Source organism: Mustela nivalis (genome assembly GCF_964662115.1).
Source record: "Mustela nivalis genome assembly, chromosome: 9".
In the NCBI taxonomy this organism is placed as follows: domain Eukaryota; kingdom Metazoa; phylum Chordata; class Mammalia; order Carnivora; family Mustelidae; genus Mustela; species Mustela nivalis.
In genome coordinates this window covers 84,764,877-84,780,238 of record NC_139028.1, presented here as the reverse complement: position 1 = coordinate 84,780,238, position 15,362 = coordinate 84,764,877, and the positions used below count along the sequence as shown (strand labels likewise).

The window sequence follows — 15,362 nt, the reverse complement described above, 5'->3', positions numbered from 1 at the left end:
GAAAGAATTTTATCAGGTGACTTTCTTAAAGAATTTTCCACCTTGGAGCTGACTGTTAAGTATGTAGTCCAGGGGGCATCCAGGTGGATTAGTAGGTTGAGCATCCAACTCTTGGTTTCAGCTTGGGTAGTGATCTTGTGCTATGGGATCCAATGGAGTCTACTTGAGATTCTCTCCCTCTCTTTCCCCCTGCCCCCACTGAGCATGTTCTCTTTCCCTCTCTAAAACAAACAAACAAATAAATAAAATCTTTTATATTTTTTTTTAAAGAGAGAAGCTCAGTCCAATAACTGAGGTAGAAACTTTTAAGTAACATTTGACTCAATAACCTTTCAAACACAGTGTTTGGACAGAAATCCAGTGGCTTATTTATTTTTTTTTAAAGATTTTATTTATTTATTTGACAGAGATCAAAGTAGTCAGAGAGGCAGGCAGAGAGAGAGAGGAGGAAGCAGGCTCCCTGCTGACCAGAGAGCCCCATGCGGGGCTCAATCCCAGAACTTCAGGATCATGACCTGAGCTGAAGGCAGAGGCTTTAACTCACGGAGCCACCAAGGGGCCCCTCCAGTGGCTTATTTATCAAGGATGCTGCACTCAGAACTTGAGCATGTCATGGGAATTGATGTTTTAAGTAACATCTAAAGCAATTCCAAGAATGAGAATCTCTAATTCATATCATGAGAAATCTCCTGTTTTTACCTCACAATTCATTTTGAATTGATAGCTCTGGAGATCACCTCTTCTTTAAAGCTTACTTTAAGAGGAATACTGAATTTACATTAAGTTTTGTGCTTTGTCTGATAATTGTCATCAACTCACTAATTAACATTTGTTAATTGCCTTTTGTGTTTATAAGAAATTTACCAGAATTTGTTTACTTGAGATTACCTAAATTTAAATTGAGTAAATATAAAAGGTGTTTTCTCTGGAAGCAAATAGCTTTTTCTTTTCTCATAAATCGTGTTTGGCATTTCTCCCAAATTGCTAAACATTTGCATATGACACGGTTTAACACAGGCTGTGAACTGCAGGCACTTATCCAGAGACCTAGAAGATAAGGAACCCAAAAAGCAGGAATTCCTTGGTTGGTTGAGTGTGGGTGTGCTTGTCTCTGTGTTTATTTGCTAACAAGTACATGATTGAAATTTTATTAATTTAACCATTAAACAAAAACTTGCTGAACCCCTTTGTTCTAGCTACTTGGAAAAGAGCAGAGCAAAAATCCATGACACCATGAAGTTTCTATCCTAGTGAATTTTATGGATTATAGAGGGAAAGAAATATCAAAGTTAGAACCATACATATTTTTTCTAATGAGAAATTCTTTTCTAAATAGGAATTGATGCAGTATTTAAAATAACACAGAATTCTGTGGGATCCTCTGTTAGGTTTTTCACAGGTGGATTTCAAGATTCTCTCATCCAATATCTAAGTAAGAACATCATCAATGTACTATGGCAATTTCTAGAGGATGTTTATGGTATATGGTATGAGAATAGTCAGAGAATTTATAAGAATATTTAAATCCACATTTTGCATTAAGAAATATATAAACCATGTTATTCAAATAATGTATAATGAATTAAAATGACAATAGTACACAACAGTGGGCTCTGGTTGTTGTCTCTAACATGTCTTAACTGTGATGGGTAAAGAATTAATTTTAGTTTGGTCTGTATCTGTGTCTGTATATCTGGAACCTAGAAAATGTGTACTCTTGTCTCTTATGTTCCTGCTCTATATGTAAAGGCCTATTCCTCACTTCAGGGATTATACTGCAGACAGTTCTCACTACTTATTACCCTTGGTAACAGCACCATGCTATTGCAACCTCTGCCCTCTACTAGAAAAGCAATTTCTCTAAACTCCAGGGTGTGCATTTTCTCTACAAGATCAGATGTTCTGTTCCTGTGCTACTTCATTCCATATTGTTGATCCACATAATGGGATTTAAGTCCCTTTTTGTCTAGAAGCAACCCTTTTGCTTAGAGCTGTAATTGAAAATGGCGCCCTTTTTGTTAGTAGTGTGAACAAAGTCTTCCAGGGAGGAGTGTTTCTGCACAGTTTTTCAGTTGTTATTCTTCAAAATGTGTTTCTTAGTCTAAGCACTAGTCCTGTGCATTTGTTTGTATAAGAGTTCTTTGATGGAGTAATTTTGAGAAACACTGTATGCCATATCTTCTTCTTGAGATGCACTGCATATGAATGTACAAAAGGTTCTAGGAGCCATGCAAAAACAAAGCAAAACAACAACAAAAACAAATCTATATAATGTTGTGCTGACCAGTTTTTCCTAGAATATACTGCTTCAATGTGAATGATGTCTCAGACATTTCTGTGGAATGGGCGGCGCTTACAATGACTAACATTTGTGTATTTCAAATTCATTTGCTATATTTTGATGCTTGCCATATTTTTTCAGATACCTTCATAGTTTTATTTTGGTTTCAAGGAATTTATGGTTTTGCTTATTTCTTGCTTGGGGTTTATTCTAAGATTAAAAATACTTAAAAACAGTGATAATATTTATTATCCTGAAGATATAAATAGTGAATTATAATTCATTACATTAATAACTATCATATATAGACTTGGTAATTTTTCCTTAAGTACCTCATAAATATGAAATGATACTAGAAGGAAGGAACGTGAGGTCCAAGGGTGGCTCAGTCAGTTAAGCTTTCAGCTTAGGTCATGATCTCAGGGTCCTGGGCAAGCCCCTTGTCAGGTTCCCTGCTCAGCAGAGTCTGCCTCTCCCTATTTCTCTGACCCTCCTCTCCACTTGTCTTCTCTCTCTCTGTCTCAAATAAAACATTAAAAAAAAAAGAAGGGGATAACATAAAGTCCACTGCATTATTAGTCCAGCAAGAAACAAAAAATTAGTGTATTTAAAGATCTTTTTTTAAAAAAAGTCTAATCATGACAAGTATCATTGAGAATTGACTGTATGACTGAGCAAATACTTAGTATATTTTTTTCAAGTAATACATAAAGATTCATAACCTGCAAAGCTCTGAGAAGAATCTCTGTAGTCTTAGGCCTCTAAAGATGAAGTATAATTTGAGCGTTTTCAGATAAATGTCAACATATAGTAATACATAATAATGACCACAGAAGTTAGAAGCTTTACTAATATGTACTAGATCCCAAGATGTGGCTTCCAGGTTCACCATTTTAGGTAGTATTTGTTGTCTGTGGATTAATTCAATATGGTTTCTGTCCTCAGAGAGTAATTTATAATCTAAAATATGGTAGAATGAGGTAGGCACACAGCTGTAAGGAAGATTATGGAGCTGACATTTATTTAACATTTACTTTGAATATTATCAAATATAGATTTCATCATTTAATCCTCACAACAACTCCACAAAGTCTATAAGTGCCATCTACTGCTACTAATGTACACATAAGTTCCTTCTCGATTATGTTCAGTTTCATGATGTGTCATGATTGGTCATAGTCAAGGACAATCATGTTCTGTGATTTCTGAGCCTTCCTTGAAGCCAGCGCTGGCCATATGTTTAAATTTCAGGCAGTTTCAGCATCAGACAACAAAAAGAAATTAAAGGCATCCAAATTGGCAAAGAAGAAGTCAAACTCTCACACTTTGCAGACAATATGATACTTTATGTGTAAAACCCAAAAGACTCCACTCCAAATCTGCTAGAACTTGTACAGGAATTCAGAAATATATCAGGATATAAAATCAGTGCACAGAAATCAGTTGCATTTCTATACACCAACAAGAAGACAGAAGAAAGAGAAATTAAGGAGTCAATCTCATTTACAATCGCACCCAATACCATAAGATACTTAGGAATAAACCTAACCAAAGAGGCAAAGAATCTGTACTCAGAAAACGATAAAATACTCAATGAAAGAAATTGAGGAAGACACAAAGAAATGGAAAGATGTTCCATGCTCATAAATTAGAAGAACAAATATTGTGAAAATGTCTCTGCTATCTAAAGCAAACTACACATTCAATGCAATCTCTATCAAAATCCCATCAATTTTTTCAAAGAAATGGAACAAATAACCCTAAAATTTGTATGGAACCAGAAAAGACCTCGAATAGCCAGAGTAATATTGAAAAAGAAAGCCAAGGTTGGTGGCATCACAATCCCAGACTTCAAGCTCTATTACAAAGCTGTCATCATCAAGACAGTATGGTACTGGCACAAAAACAGACACATATATCAATGGAACAGAATAGAGAGCCCAGAAATAGACCCTCTAACCTATGGTCAACTAATCTTTGACAAAGCAGAAAAGAATGTCCAGTGGAAAAAAAACAGCCTTTTCAATAAATGGTGTTGGGAAAATTGGACAGCCACATGCAGAAAAATGAAACTGGACCATTTCCTTGCATCACACATGAAAATAGACTCAAAATGGAAGAAGGACCTCAGTGTGAGAAAGGAATCCATCAAAATCCTTGAGGAGAACACAGACAACAACCTCTTCAACTTCAGCCGCAGCAGCTTCTTCTAGGAACATCGCCAAAAGCAAGGGAAGCAAGGGCAAAAATGAACTATTGGGGCTTCATCAGATCAAAAGCTTTTGCACAGCATTGTTCCAAGGAAGATGTTGCAACGCAAAAGGCAAGGGAAGCAAGGGAAAAAATGAACTATTGGGATTTCATCAAGATCAAAAGCTTTTGCACAGCAAAGGAAACAGTTAACAAAATCAAAAGACAACTGACAGAATGGGAGAAGATATTTGCAAACGACATATCAGATAAAGGACTAGTGTCCAGAATCTATAAAGAACTTAGCAAACTCAACACCCAGAAAACAAATAATCCAATCAAGAAATGGGCAGAGGACATGAACAGACATTTCTGCAAAGAAGACATCCAGATGGCCAACAGACACATGAAAAAGTGCTCCATATCACTCGGCATCAGGGAAATACAAATCAAAACCACAATGCGATATCACCTCACACCAGTCAGAATGGCTAAAATCAACAAGTCAGGAAATGACAGATGCTGGTGAGGATGCGGAGAAAGGGGAACCCTCCTACACTGTTGGTGGGAATGCAAGCTGGTGCAGCCACTCTGGAAAACAACATGGAGGTTCCTCAAAATGTTGAAAATAGAACTGCCCTATGACCCAGCAATTGCACTATTGGGTATTTACCCTGAAGATACAAACGTAGTGATCCAAAGGGGCACGTGCACCCGAATGTTTATAGCAGCAATGTCCACAATAGCCAAACTATGGAAAGAACCTAGATGTCCATCAACAGATGAATGGATCAAGAAGATGTGGTATATATACACAATGGAATACTATGCAGCCATCAAAAGAAATGAAATCTTGCCATTTGCGACAACATGGATGGAACTAGAGTGTATCATGCTTAGCGAAATAAGTCAAGCAGAGAAAGACAACTATCATATGATCTCCCTGATATGAGGAAGTGGTGATGCAACATGGGTGCTTAAGTGGGTACGAGAAGAATCAATGAAACAAGATGGGATTGGGAGGGAGACAAACCATAAGTGACTCTTAATCTCACAAAACAAACTGAGGGTTGCTGGGGGGAGGGGGTTTGGGAGAAGGGGGTGGGATTATGGACATTGGGGAGGGTATGTGCTTGGGTGAGTGCTGTGAAGTGTGTAAACCTGGCGATTCACAGACCTGTACCCCTGGGGATAAAAATATATGTTTATAAAAAATAAAAAATTAATAAAAAAAAAAAGCTTTTGCACAGCAAAGGGAAGAGTTAACAAAACCAAAAGACAACTAACTGAGTGGGAGAAGATATTTCCAAACAACATATCAGATAAAGGGCTAATATCCAAAATCTATAAAGAACTTATCAACCTCAACACCCAAAGAACAAATAATCCAATCAAGAAATGGGCAGAGGACATGAACAGACATTTCTGCAAAGAAGACATCCAGACATTCTTTTCTGTTTTTTTTTTCAGATACCTTCATAGTTTTATTTTGGTTTCAAGGAATTTATGGTTTTGCTTATTTCTTGTATTCCCTGTGAGGACATTCACCGTTTTGCTTAAGTCTATAATATCTTGTTGTTACTACATGTCACTAAACACATTTCCAATTAATATATTTTTATTTTATATTTTTGTAGGAGGATAAAGGGAAAACTAAGTCTAGAGACACTAAATGACTCAAAGTGACACCAAAATCAGTGAAGGACCTGAGGCTTGAGCAAACTCTAAAATTCATGCTTATTCCATCAGTATACTACTGGATACGAGAAGATAGGATAACAGTTCATCCCAGGAACATTTCGCAGAGATAGAGTAGCAATATTACATTTATGGGAAATTTACATTTCTAATATTGAGACAGATATTTCGAGATCCACTATTATCCAGAAAACTATGAAACTTTTAAAAGGGATTACTAAAGATTAGGGAAGAGGCAAAGAATTACCAGCTGGGTACACATCTGTCTTTCTAAATTGATTTTCCCCAAATTAAAATTTTTTCTTTGCGTACTGCATATTCTTATCTAAGCTTTTTAAAAATCATGAGAGAAAAATTAGCTCTCATCTATGAAGACAACTGGATGTCTCCGAGGACACTCTCTCTCTGTGAACTCTCTGCAGCCATTGAATGATGGGCTAGTAATTTGTATGAACTTGTCATTGAGCCAACCTTGGTGTAGCTAATAATATTGCTGATTATACTCTCTGAAGGCCATTTTATCCTGCATCTTTTCATATTGTCTAACATGATAAACCAGATGGACAAAATAAATTGTGAAGCAATGTAGAGCACAATATTCAGTAGCTAATGAATGGATTGCATGACCTCGGAGGTCATTCCCTTCATGCATGCTTGTAGATCTGTGGTTTTTCTTTGAGTTTAAATGGGCTCTGTTAAGGTAGTTGTTGAAAATCTTATTTTATTTAAGTCAGTTTTCTACATTTTCAGCAAGCCTGTCAAGATCCACTAAGACGATCTATTTAGTTATTTTTATGGGTATCTGGGGTTACTTTTTCATATTTTTCACTTAAAGAATATTCATCAGCACTAAAAAGAAATGAGGTATCAAAGCATGAAAAGACATGGAGGAACTATAAATGCATATTACTAAGTGAGAGAAGCTAGTCGGAAAAGGCTACATGCTGTTTGGTATTAGGGCATCTTGGAAAAGACGAAACAATACAGACAATGAAAAGATAAGTGGTTTCCAGGGTGGGAAGGGTGGAGAGATGAGCAGGCAGAGCGCAGAGGAATTTAAGGCAGTGAAAATATTCTGTATAACATTAAAATGATGGATATATGTCATTATACATTTGTCCAAAACCAGAGAATTTACAACTCAAGGAGGTAAACTACAAACTTTGGGCAATTACGATATCATCAATGTAGGTCCATCCTTAGTGAAAACATACCATTCTACTGAGAAAGGTAGATAATGGGGGAAAACTATGCATGTGTGGGGAAGAGATATCTGGGAAATCTCTACCTTCCACTCAATTTTTCCATAAGCCTAAAATGCTCTAAAAAAATAAAGTTTAGTGTTTTTTTTTGATAAGTTAATAGAAAATTTGAAGGCAAATTTGAGGGGTTGAATCTTAGTTAATTTCTTCTCTCACCAGTTTTTGTGTTTGACTGCTGTGTGTGACCTTTTGTTATACAATACAAAACAATTGGAGACAACAGTGAACTGATAGACTAAAATTTAAAAAAAATTTAAGTGTCCTATTAGAAGCTTCAGAATGTAAACTAGAGCATAAAGACTTGTGGATAGATAGACCACTGATCAATAGATCAGATGATTCCAGATAGTTATAAAATAGCTTCAAATATATTTTCTAAATCTACCATTTATGGAGTATAAACCGTATGTCAGCAGCACATTGTTCCCCTGCCTAACACCTGCCAACCCCACCATGTGCATATAAGAGGTTCATCTACAATTAGGCATGATTATAAGTGTGATCAGGGCTAGGGAAGTGACCGTGTCACAATCAATCTGCCTCTCATAACTGTGAATTTGTTCCAGACTAATTGTCTTTTGGGATAATCTGAGATCTCTTTCCCATTAATCAAATCCGCTGAGCTATATTCAAGTTAGGTAAAAATACTAGGTTAAAAATACTGATTTATGTATCAATGTGGGGAGCATACATAGCATCTGTGTAGAAGCTTACAGCTTCTTTTGCTAGAAGTGACATTTTTTAGCCAATATTTTGGCCTTGTATAAAGTTCTCTCCTTTCAAAGTGTGCTGATGCTCTTCTGTATTGCTTACAAGTCTTGGCCCTCACCAACTGTAAAGGTTTTGCAATATTCTTATTTATATTTCTATTTGCAAATTGCACAAACTCTGATATTTGCTGTCCTGATCAATTACTTTCTGTAAATTCTTCGCTTCTCTGTAAGGAAATTAACAAAATGGTAATTTTTCTATTCACCCAAGAGTGACTTCTTAATTTTCATGATCTAACAGTCCTGGGTTTCTGTTCTCTTCTGCTATTCTTGTTCACCTGGATTGTTGTTCAGTCTAGAAATAAATTTGGCTCCTACTGCTTACTGTCATGACATACTCTGTATAACACCATTAATACTAGTTAGTAGCAGAAACTCAGCAACATTACTTTTAATTCTTTACACCAAATGTGTAAACTTCAACTTGTGTGCTGAGGATGAGTGTTGCTTGGCAGATATTTGTTGAATGTGTGAAAGAATAGGTGTGTGAGGAAAACATTTGTTAACTGACTAGGAGAAGTTTAATATCAGTAATTCCAGGAGGTACAATAATGAGTTTTGAGTGTTCATTGTTTCTTAAAAAGTATCCTGGAGATAGGGTACCTGGGTGGCTCTTTAGGTTAATTGTCTGCCTTCCACTCAGTTTATGATCCCAGGGTCCTGGGATGGTGTCCTCCACTGAACTTCCTGCTCAGCAGGGAGTCTGCTTCTCCCTCTTCTCTTGCTCCTCCCCACTGCTCATGTACTCGCTTTCTCTCTCTCTCTTTGTCAAATAAATAGATAAAATCTTTTTAAAAAGTGTGCTGAAGGTGAAAGATGAAAACACTGATGTCACTTGACACTCATGAACTATTCAGGAAAGCTTTCACCCGACCAGGAAGTTTCCACACTGGTTTCTCCATTTTCCTAGGAAAATGAATTGCATGGTGTTCAATGCAGTAAATGATCATTAGTTTACTATGTAAACTGTTACTACATAACATCATTCACATTTTCCTCATGCTTAGCCTGAACAATATTCCATTGTTTCGGGGCGCCTGGGTGGCTCAGTGGGTTAAGCCTCTGCCTTCAGCTCAGGTCATGATCTCAGAGTTCTGGGACCGGGTTCCATATTGGGCTCTCTCCTCGGCGGGGAAGCCTGCTTCCCCCTTTCTCTCTGCCTACTGGTGATCTCTCTCTCTGTCAAATAAATGAGTAAATAAATAAAATCTTAAAAAAATTTTTTTCCATTGTTTCCAAAGGCTTTCTAAGGGCTCTGCCAACAAATTGGAAGAACAAATAAAAATAAGCCCCTGACCTTGAGAAAGATGAGAGAAATGAAAGAGGTCATTTTGGTAACTGTCCATTCATGCAGAATTTTATTGTGTCGAAATATTAATTGATTGCCTACAATCCAAATCTGTTTCTCATCCTTTAGGATTAAGGATTTTGTTGTTCTTGTTATTGTTAATGGTTCCAAAGTATTTTGAATCAAAGAAACATGAAAATAGGAGAATAAGACAGTCAGGTTTTTTCCTTTTCAGTACTGTTTGAGTTCTTTCAAAAAGTTTTCTTTTACCAGTATTTAGGTACCTGGAAAGCTGGTAGCATATCAGAATATCATTTTATAAATATAACACAAAGAAATGGAATATTTTGTTCCAGTTCATCTAGAGTCCAGAAAAGCTATGTGAGTTATTCCTACTCCAAGCAAGCCAAATTTCCTTTGGATTTTTATATCCTAATCCCAGAGATGCTTCGCTTTGATGATAATGTCATTAAACCCCTCTTTCATTGAAAAATTTTAGCAATAAAATATGCCATACAGTTTATCTGTGCATAGCCTGAACCTAATTGTTATTAATGATTATGATCACGCTATAACCTAGTTTATATGTATTATAGATTTATATAGATATTTCTGTTTACCTAGTTTATAATCAATTTAATGCATTTTAGTGTTGGTATATCTCTTTTATTGTGTAGGTTAGGTAAATTTTTTATTAACCTCTTCTCACATCAAATTTAAACTTTAGTGATAAATAAAAATTAGTTGTGACTGGGAGTCAAATGTATGTGTTACTTTAATGAGTTAGCCCTTTGGGAACCAGGCTCCCTTTACATGGCTGAGTCAGTTATTGAGTCCGTGTCTCAGTCTACTGAAGAGAAGTAAGATAGCAGTACTTAAAATTGTGTAGTCAATAAACAAGATGCCTCATCCCGCTTATGTTATTTTCAGATAAAATATCTATTAGAGTTTGAGAAGAGAGTGGCTTAACTGATAAAGATCAGATAGCAGGAGCGTTACATCAGTTATACAAAACATGCGGACTTTGTCCTAGAAGCATAGTAGGCCACTAAACCATTTGACATGCTTGTATGTTAGAAAGGACACATAGCAGAAATACAGAGTACAGTTCGGAAGTGATGAAATGAGAAAGCAAAGGTAAGAGAAAGACTAGTAAGAAGAATTTATTGCAATAATCTGGTGAATAACTATTGGGAAAACACAATCACATAGAGGAAATCCTGGACAAAGTATAGGAGAGGGTGTAGGTTTCTCTAGAGAAACAGAACCAAAAGAATGTACACAGGAAAATATTTATTATAAAGAATTGACTCTTGCAATTATGGAGGCTACAAAGTTCCACAATCTGCTCTCTGTAAACTAGAAAGCCAGGAAAGTTGGTGGTATAATTTAGTCCAAGTCCAAAGGCTGAGAACGAGGGGAGTCAATGATGTAGATTCCAGTCTGGGTCTGAAGACCTGAGAACCAGGAGTACTGATGGCAAGAGAAGATTGGTGTTCCAGATCAAACAGACAGGCAGGAAAAGCTCAGTTCTTCCATATTCTGTCTATTTGTTCTGTTCAGGCCCTCATTGGATTGGGTGATAGCTGCCCATATTGGGAGGGCGAATCACTTTACAGAGTCCACCAGTACTAATTTTACCCGGAAATACCCTCATAGACAAATCCAGAAGTGAGATCTAGCCAAATACCTGAGCACTTCATGATCTGGTCAAGTTGACACATAAAACTAACCATCACAAGTGGAAAACTGACAAGTGAGAAATTTTTGGTGACAGAAGTGGCTGGAACACTTGAGACAAATACTTTTTAATAAATGGTTACCTATTTTTATTTATTTATTTTTTGTGATTCCTATAATTTCATACAGTCCACCACTGCCTTGAATTGTTGGCATTTGGCTTGACATGGAAAAGAGAGAGAAGATAATCTGTCAGAATCAAGATAGAGTACTTCTAAGAAGTCAAAAGGAGTAGGACATTTGATATGGGAGTCTCCCAGGGCTTTCACCAAACTATGTGAGGTTCCTGGGCTTACTGTGTTAGGAGGAGGCCCCCTTAGCTTTCTACTTCTTCCCTAAATACTAAGGAGAAATTGATCCCCAAATCCTAGCAAACATGTGTATATATACAAGCTAGAGTTATTAAAGGTGTAATTTTAAGGATTATTTGAAAAGAATTTTTAGTGAAAAAGCTTTGCACGAAGTATGACATATTCTCAATATAATGTATAAAATGTTGGCAGTCAGACAACAAGGGTTCTGGTTCTATTTGTGCTGCTTGCTCACTATGTAACTGTAGATGAATTAGACTAAATCTCCTTTTCCATATCTTTCATATTCCAAAGTGCTATGATTATAAGCACTGTAATGTGATCACCAAGGCTATGAGAATACAGTAGGTGAATATGATATATGCCTCCTCTCTGCATAATTTCCAACTTTATGACCAAATCTGGCTAAATTTGCACAAGTCCTCTGATGGAAAAGCGGTGATTTTGGAGCTCTGCTCTTGAAGAATAATCACATGAAATAATTGTAGTGATCATTTTTTAGCAACTATTAAATACTAATTATTTATTAATTTTGATAGCATTTGGTTTTCCATAAACCTTACAGAATAGGGTTTATTATTCTCCTTTAGATAGGAAAATTGAGTTCTAGCAGTGTTTTAAAAAAATAATTAGGAAGAATAGCTTATTTAACTTCCAAAATTTCCAGGGAATACTTCAAACTCTTTATACATATTCCTACTTGCCTTGTCAGGATGTCATTAGGCATACCAGTTCCATAGCACTCAGTTGTGAAATGAAATGACTAGCATCCTCTAGTTCCATTAAAAAACAAGTGACATTTGCACATGTAACTAGAAAATATGGATTGTTAGTCCTATCTATTATGGTGGTCAAAGTGAGTATTACTTAAATTTAATGAAAAACAGTCTGTGCCATCAGTAGTAAATCCCATAGCCTACGCATTAAGAGTTACTACTAAGTTAACATTGTCCTAGAGTTATACTTTTCTGCATATTAGGGAAATGTGTTGTCTACACTGTACCATAAAATGTTGCTGAAATAGGTTGACAAACATGAGAAAGTCTCACTATCAGAAAGGTTTGCTTTAGGGAAAGAGACTTTCCACAGGGAGATGGAACTTTTCATAAGAGAATAAATATCTCTTTGCCTTTTTCAGGCCTCAACTCCCTATTCTGATGCATTCAAATATAAACAATACACAATAGGATGTAATGGCACAGATATAACAAAGCAAAGAAGGAATGGAAATTTTGTGAAAGGTATGTTTCAATACCAGTTTTGCTTCTTCTTGCTCAGAGATAAGTTACTTGAGTATTTTATCAAAACAAACAATAAAAACAAAACAAAATAAGCACATATTGGGTGTTATTTGGCTTTATTGCTGAGTATTGGGGTTGTTTTCCTGGTGTTGCCTGACATGAAATGGTCAGAAGAAGATATTAGCAGTTAACTAAATTTTTAAGGACTATTGAGATGTATATGATCTCTTCAGCAGGAGTACCAAAAGGGAGGACAGCAACTTGGAAATATTACTCAGGGTAAACAGAGAGAGTTCTCATCCTTAGCACAGTAAATACTGAGAAACTGATTCATGAGAAATACAGTTGAAGCTTCTTTAACAGCAGGATATGAATACCTGTTGGAGGAAAAAAAAAAAATGTGAGATGGAGGGGTGGTTCAGAAAGCAAATATTCCTTGCAGTACAGACCTATTTTGATTTAGATACTAAATAGGAGGAACAAACCCAGACAGAACAGAGGGCCTAACATTATTTCTTAAATCTCCTGTTTGGACCCAATCTTCAGGCAGCTTTAGAGTCAGAACAATCTAGGTCTAAAAGAGTCCACAATTGAGCCTCTTCCTCAGCATTACGGCAGTCAGTGGGCAAATGACAAACCATTTACAGATGGAGACTGACTAGAAAAGGCTGGGAACTCTGAAATAAAAAGGGAGTGAAGGAAGATTGTAGTGGCCAGATCAAGAAGGACTATGAAAGCCATAATACGGGATACTGGATTTTATTCTGAAGGCTATTGATTTTATTCAGTAGGCAAGGGGGAGTCACACTTTTTCAGCAGGAGTATGACATGATCAGAGCTATAGCTTAGAAAAAATAATCACTGGCCATTTTTAGGACAGTTAGAAGGGAAAGAAAACAGAAGCAGGGGTACCATTTAGGAGTTTATGAGTTTGGTTCAGGGAAGGATGGTGTTGGTCTGGACTAGAACAGTTGCTATAGGAATAGAGGTTAGGGCACAAGTGAGAGAAAGTTTTAGAACTTGATTCTGTATGATTTAATAGTTGATTGGGACCAAAAATGAAAGAAAAAAACAAAACAAAATTTAGTAGGCAAGCTAACAAGAGCTTTGATTTTAGGGACACTTGATTTGGTTAGCTGTCTCTATATAAGGTAGCTGTGTGACCTTGATTAGGTTATGTGCCTTTCTAAATTTTGTGGGTTTTTTTCATTACTAAAACAGGGATGGTTATAATACCCAGTTGCTTGGTTTGGCGTGATACTTAAATGTATTCCCAAGTCTCATAACGACTGAGAAAAATATTAGAGAAAAACTGGATTAAGTGTATTAGGGGACTTTTCCCAGATTTTAAATGTATACTTTATGCTTAGAGAAGAAATGGAGTCCTAGATTGAGAAGAAAATGGTTGGCTATGGATATAAGAGATGAAAATGTAGGTGTATTCATAAATGAGCATTGTGAACTTCAGGCTGTAAATTATTTGAAATTATTTCATCTACTAGCGTGTCTTTGAATTAAAATAATTTGCCAGTTAAGCTCAGTAGAAATTATCCTTATATGTAGTTTAGGAATGAATGTAAGTAAATATGTCATGCATTCTCACATTGAGCCATATTAAGATTATGATCTCTTCTGAATAAACTGTGTAAAATAAATAATGTCTACTGATAGATCTCTACCTTGTTGTTGGAGATAGGATGCCACTTGTGTAACAAAGCCCTGTTAAACAACATTACTGATGCTTCACTCAGTTTCCTGGGCATCAAGAATCTTCATGTACTTTCCAGACTACAATACAGATATTCAACTTCGACTCATACTAAAATGTTAAAAACTTATAATTGTCCAGTATACATCTGCTCAGTGTGTAACTGTGATTAAAAACTAACCATAAGTGACTCTTAATCTCACAAAACAAACTGAGGGTTGCTGGGGGGAGGGGGTTTGGGAGAAGGGGGGTGGGGTTATGGACATTGGGGAGGGTATGTGCTTTGGTGAGTGCTGTGAAGTATGTAAACCTGGTGATTCACAGACCTGTACCCCTGGGGATAAAAATATATGTTTATAAAAAATAAAAAATTATATTAAAAAAAAACAAAAACAAAACTAATTGTGTGGAGGTTACAGATGGTTGGAGGAAAGGATAGGACAATAATGGCAAAATATCAATAACTTTTCAAGTATGTACAAGTACATGGGCAGTTACTACAGATTCTAGCTTTATTTTGCATATATTTTAAACTTTCCATAGTAAAGAATGTGTGTGTGTGTGTGTGTGTGTGTGTGTGTGTATGTGAGTCAGATAAATCTTGGTGTAATTCCCAGTTTGGTAAATGCCCAACTCTGTGTTTTTAAAAAGTTCAAACATTGAAAACTTCAATTTATTCATCTGAAATTTAGGATATTACTCCTTCAAAACAAAGGACAAAATCAATAGTAGCACTTAAAACATTCCATGTGTAATTCAGAGAGATGATTTGACCATGTAATATTTTTGTGGAGTATAAAAAAAAGTTTCCCTGCCTCAACACTTTTCTGTCTTCTCCAGGAAAATGTTATAATTAATCTCCAAATGTACAGT

General features: G+C 36.1%; 1 long non-coding RNA gene across 2 annotated transcripts in view; it reads left to right on the top strand.

The window, feature by feature from the left end:
• The window catches only part of LOC309840595, a 147,921-nt gene that overhangs the window by 114,779 nt on the left and 17,780 nt on the right, over window positions 1-15,362 (top strand). For both annotated transcript variants that reach the window (XR_014298688.1, XR_014298689.1), the window contains exon 3: window positions 12,679-12,781. This is a non-coding gene — a long non-coding RNA (uncharacterized lncRNA). The remainder of the gene's footprint in view (window positions 1-12,678; window positions 12,782-15,362) is intronic.